Source organism: Pleurodeles waltl, chromosome 11 (assembly GCF_031143425.1).
Source record: "Pleurodeles waltl isolate 20211129_DDA chromosome 11, aPleWal1.hap1.20221129, whole genome shotgun sequence".
NCBI lineage: Eukaryota > Metazoa > Chordata > Amphibia > Caudata > Salamandridae > Pleurodeles > Pleurodeles waltl.
The window spans coordinates 904,229,049-904,235,316 of NC_090450.1; positions in this window are offsets into that span (position 1 = coordinate 904,229,049).

The following is a 6,268-nucleotide window of genomic DNA, read 5'->3' on the forward strand; positions in this document are numbered from 1 at the left end:
ATGCGAATACCTACCATTGCTATCCAGCATCTTGGACTAAGGAAAAGGCACGTACAAGGAACCGTCTACCTGCAGACTGGTAACACCAAGAATGGAAAAGAAATGCAAGCACTCTTCAGGGGGCCCTGCATACATTCGAGGTAATGCTACAGCGGACTGAATCATTGCTGCCACTATGGGAAAGTACCCTAATATCATCAGGGCCACCTCCTGAAAAGGAGAGCAAAAAGATTGACGTGGTGGGGCACAATTTTGAAAAAGCTGCTATGCAATTGTGCATTGCCATCTCCAGTGCCCTGCTAAACAGATATGCCCACCAACTGGGAAGAGTTGGGAGAACTGCTGTAATATCTGCCAGAACAGTACCTAAATAGAGTAAACTTGCTTGTGGACGAGGGAAAGACCATAGTCGACAAATGCTTAAAATCAGCACTGTATGCAGCGGACACAGCAAGAAGGCAACTGGTGACAGGAACAACAGTAAGAAGGCATGTCTGGCTGCGGGTGTCAGAATGCAGTCAGCCGAATATAATCAACACCCCTTTTAATAGGAAGTAGCTCTTAAGCATTGCAGTAGACAACAAACTGCAACAGTTTAAAAAAAAAAAAAAAGACAATAAGGCATCTAAGTCCATGGGGCTTTGCAATGTAGGGGCCATCCGAGAAGAGGGGCTGCCCCACAATAACCCTTCCAGCAGACAAGCCAACTGCATGGACAAATAGGGACACTACCAAGTGCCAAAAAGGTGAGCAAGAGGTAGGGAAAAACTTCCAGAGGACAGCCCCCGAATTCAGACCCATCCTGCATGACACTGTTGGGGAGAATAGAGGCCTTTCTCCAGGAGTGGAGATGGATCACGGCAAACAAATGGATTCTTATCATCCAACACTGATATTGCATAGATTTTATAATATCCCCCACTAAAATAAATCAGTCTGCAAAACTACTCAAAAAACTTTTTAGTACCAAAACCAGGCAAATCTCTGCACTCAATACTACATCTCTGTTTCCTAAACAAATTCATAAAGACAGAAAAATTCTAAATGGCAACACTGTAAGAGGTCATCCTGCAACTGCAAGAAGGAGACTACATGTCAGCTATAAACCTAAAAGACGCTTGTTTGCACGTACACGTGTAGAGCAGACACAGGAAATTCTTACACTTTACAGTGGTCAAAGAACACTGGCAATTCAGACTACCAACCTTTTTAAATAAAATTAGCACTCGGGGTGTTTACAAAATGCTCAGTCGCTGCAATAACATACTTATGAGAGGGAAGATACATGCATTACTACCTAGACAACTGGTTGGTAAAGGCAAGCTTGTTCTTCTGGTGCACAAGCAGCATTAAATTGGTGATGGGCACACTTTACAAACTAGGTTTCTCAAAAACATATCAACATTTTTTCACCAATGCTGGAGAAGAAAAAAAACCTTTTTAGAAGCAAGAATAAATACTTTGCAAGCCAAAGCATTTCCCAGTGACGAGCAATAACACAGCAAACTCAAAGATGCCACAAGGTACAGTGGGGAAGATGCTAGGCCTGATGACTTTCAGCATCACCTTAATTCCATTTGCAAGTCTACACATGTGACCAATCCCAGAGTGGATTCAGAGCCAATGGTTACAAGCAGCGGGGTGTTGGGAGATTGTTACATTAGAAAGTATGAGAGGAAATGACATGGAACAAATAGAACAAAGAAGTGGGCAGTCTGTTTGCACCATAAATTCCGACCATCACCACGGACTCCTCACACACGGGATGGGGAGCTTACATGGGGAGACTCAACATCAGAGGGGTTGGGAAACCGGAAGGAGAGACCCAACAGATACGTTTATTGTAACCAACGGTTGTCTTCCTACCATAAAATTATTTCTAACGTAAGTATGGGGAATGTCTATACAAATGGGAATACAGCGTTTTACCTCTTCAAAACGGGGAGGTATGAAATCCTAGACCCTATTAAGATTAGCACAGCAATCCCTTTTTACTGCTGTTTTGGGGATAGGATGACTTCTTAATAGTTCTGGACAGTGCAACGCAGACCAATGATTGTAATCATTGCCAACCACTAACACCTCAGGTTTAGCCCCATTAAGCTGCAGGCAGCTGGCTAACATCCATTCTGCTACATCTTTCTGAACAGAGTCTGCATCTGTTTCAGGGGTAAGGGAGATTACAATATGCACGTCGCCCACATATAACATGTATGACACTATAGAGATATTATGTGATTGAACAATCTGAGCTAAGGGGCGAACATACAATTTAAATAAAGTAGGGCTTAATGAGAAGACCTGAGGTACTCTACTCTTTAAATGGTGGTGTTCTGAGTAAAAAGGTTCCTGATTGACCTGAAAGATCCTGCCATCTAGAAATGAAGAAAACCATTTCAAGGCTAGGCTAACCACTTCTGCCTGCTTCAATTTACTTAATAATAGGATGGGATATGGTATCAAAGGCCTCGCTGAGATCTGTTGATATTACAGCTGCTGACCCATGTTGATCAGGAATTTTACTCAATGCTTCCATAATGGCTAGGAGTGCTGTCTCCATGCCTCATTCTGGACAGAAGCCTGTTTGGGTGAAAAAAAAAAAAACTTATCATGCTTTTCCTAAAATGACGATAGCTGTTGGTTGAAATACCTTCAAACACCTTACTTGTACCCAGCAGCAACGATATTGGTCTGTATATTTCAGTTAATGTGGGGGCCCAATGATGGCTTCTTTAATAACAGTCTCACTACTTTGTTTCCAAGAAGGTGGCACTATACCGCTCTGAAGTGATAGGTTGAATATTTCTAACAAGACAGGGCAGATTGCACTTTCCCCTTGCATGAGTGCATAGAGTGTGGCAGGGTCCAATGAGGGGGTCTGAATTTACTGCCTTCATAAGTCTTTCCACAGCTGCCTTCCTCACAGGAGGGAAAGCTGATAGTATCGCTAGATGAGCTGGTACAGCAGTGATCTTACAGTGCTCTGCCTTATCTGCAAAGGTAGCATAAATACCGTTAGCAGCAATAAACAAGCATTTGCAATGCAATAGGTCTTGCATTTTCTTGAGCTAGAGCTATTGGCATTGTAACTTCATAACTGGACTTTTCTTGCCACAGAAATTGGTCAACTGTGCCTCATAATTTCGTCTTTTCCCGCCATACAATTCCAGTGGCTTAGCATATAAATAAAGCACTTCTATTTACCTTCTTCCTATATCTTAAAACATATACAATTATCATATAGACCTTTATCAGAAATAAACTTTTGGTATTAGAGTGTAATGCTCAAAACACCATAACAAAAATATAATTTGGTACGGATTGGAGGGTGAAAGGAAAGAGGGAGTCGGGAGTAAAGATGGGGATCTCAAGTGGTGTAATAATGGTATCATTGGCCCTGGAGCAAGAAAGTAAAATTGTTGACTGGCGTTTTGGTAGAATACAGCAGTAATTAGAGTTGAGTGAGGTCCATAGGTCTCTGGGTCCCAGTGCCACTGCACCTGTTGCTCCATTGATAACTAGGTCTCAGGAGTGAAAGCAGATGGAGCAGAAAAAGAGAAGCAAAAGGAATACAACAGAAAAAAGGAAGAAAGAGAAGGGGTCGCAAAGAAATAAAAGAAGGGACAAAGAACGAGAAAATGAAAACACAGCTAAAAGAAATAGAGCAAACATGTGGCACAAAAGAAAAAAGGGAAGAAAGCTAGCGAACAAAAGATAAAGAGGAAAAATAATGAAAAGTGAAAAGAAAGAGAAAAATGAACATTAGAGAAAAAAAAGATGGTGAAAGAAACAAGCAGTGAAAGAACCAGAGCATGTATGTACTGACACATTTGCCACAGAATAGGAAAACCACTTTGACACTTCGGGTCCCGACAAATAACTTGTGGCATCAACATACAGCCAATGAGGGATTTATAGTAAAATGTGAATTGACAGATAAAGATAAGAAAAACACCAGAGAAAGGAAGGTAGAAAGATCTAAAAAAAAAGAAAAGTGAAAGGACGCAGTCTGAGGAAAGAGCAAATAAAAAAAGAAAGAAGGAGGGGAAGAAGAAAACAAAAAACAAAGAGCGCCTGATGAAGAAAAAAGAGGAACGAAAGAAATAACCAAGTTTTTGCGAGTTTGAAAGAGGAGGTAGCAAGAGGTAAATAAAAAAAAATTAAAGTAGCAGAGTAGGGAAAAAACTCTTGAAAGAGAGTGAATGTGGATTTTAAGAGCTGGAAAGAGAGAAGTGGGGGAGACAGAAAACAGTGAGAGTAAACAGAGTCAATGAAAGTACGGAGTGAGATAGGTGAAACTGACCCTCCCAAATAAAGATGGCAGCTAATGATAGATTTAATTGGCTCCCCCCACGTCCACAAACAGAAGTCAGGGTTGAACAGCAGAGGGCACTGCAGAATAGCAGGAGGTGCAGAGTTGTATGTGAACCCCAGTACAACAATATTGGGGTTCTTCAGATCAGGATTGGGGGTATAGACAGAGCTGTGTCCCGGCCCAGTGCTGGAATAACAGAAAGGCAGCGGGCAAGGAATGAGAAACGGAGCACAGTGTAATTCCTGGTATTGGAATAATGGGGCGCTGCTGGTTAGGGTTGAGGTGCACTGACAGAGTTGTATGTGGGCTCCAGTACTGGAATAGTAACGGGCACACCAGGTAAGAAGTGAGGTATGTTAGTGGAGCTATGTGTGTAACCTAGTATTGGAGTGCCAGTGTTGCCGAGTGTTAGCCTGGAGGCGCCTTGGTGAAGCTGCGAGTGGGGACCAGCATGGGAGTGGCTTTGCCTCTGAAGCAAGAAGTCCTGAGAAGAAATTTGTACTGAATGTTAGAATTGATGGATTCTGGCAGAGCTATGGTGGTTCCCATCAACAGTGGCGTTAAATGTTAGCGCCCCTGACTCGGAACCTACCCAGAGGCCGCGACTCAGAAATAATCCGGTGAGTCGTACGTAGGGAGTCGTTTTTGCATAGGAGGAAACATTCTGATTGGCCTAGATGCGGTTAAATACTGAACCGCTAACTCAAAAAGTACTCTCTGTATCCCAAGTCCGAGAGCATGTGCTTTCAATGAAAAACGTTTAGAACAGACAAACATGCTTCTATACTATACTCTCATACCCTAAGTTAAATCTAGTGAAAGACACTTGGATGCTCCTGTAATCGAAAGACCTCACACTAAAATAGAGGCGACACTAGAATGCTAACCTCGTGGTAGTCTGAGACACAACAGGGAAGATATGCACTACCAGTGAGAAAATTGCCGAAATGTTTGCAGAGTACTATGAGAGGCTTTACAAGTCCAGGTCCAAGTTTTCAGGCGTGGACTGTGCAGACCTCCTGAAGGATATTTCCCTGCAGTCCCTCTCGATTGAGGACCAAGGTGAGTTGGAGGAGGAACTATCAGAGGAAGAGATTCGGCATGCCTTTCTGGAGTTACAGTGCTATATGAATGTGTGGCTAAAAATGCAGCAAAATACATGCTAAAAATGTTCCAGGCAGCTAGGACGGAGGGGATCCTTCCAGTGGACCAGAAAGTGGCTACTACAGTAGTAATCCCGAAGAAGGGAAAAAACCCAGAGGCCTGCAGTTTATACAGGTCCATATTGTTGAATGTGGAGGTTAAGTCCTGGCGAAGGTCTTAGCCAATAGACTGAGAAAGGTAATTACAACGATGATTCACCCGGATCAAGCAGGGTTTATGCCCCAGCGGGGCACTAGACTTAACATCAGACGCCTGTATGGGGTCTTGCATATGATGAAATCCACAGACCATGAGGAGGCATTAGTGCTCTCGCTGGATGCCAGGATGGCATTCAATAGTATAGAAGGGCTGTTTCTGGTTGTGGCCCTGGCTAGGCTGGGATTCAGCCCTTGATTCTGCGAGTTGATACACCTCCTCTACCAGTCCCCCCTGGCAAGAGTACGGTGAATGGGGCACTCTCTCGCTCGTTTGCTCTACACAGAGGGATGAGGCAGGGGTACCCCCTGTCTCCCATGATTTTTGCATTGGCGCTGGAGCCCCTGGCCGCCTGGGTATGACAGGACTCTTTGGTGCACGGGATAGTAGGTAAGGGGGGATGGGACGAACAAATCTCTATATGCAGACGATATCCTGCTGTACGCTACACGACCTGGCGCCACGGTGGATAGGCTACGTCACATCTTTCAAATAGTTACTCTGGGTACCAGATCAGTTGGGACAAGTCCTTGGTCTACCCTCTGACGGGGGACACCCTTGTATTGCCCTCTCGATGCATTGCCCCGGTGGCAA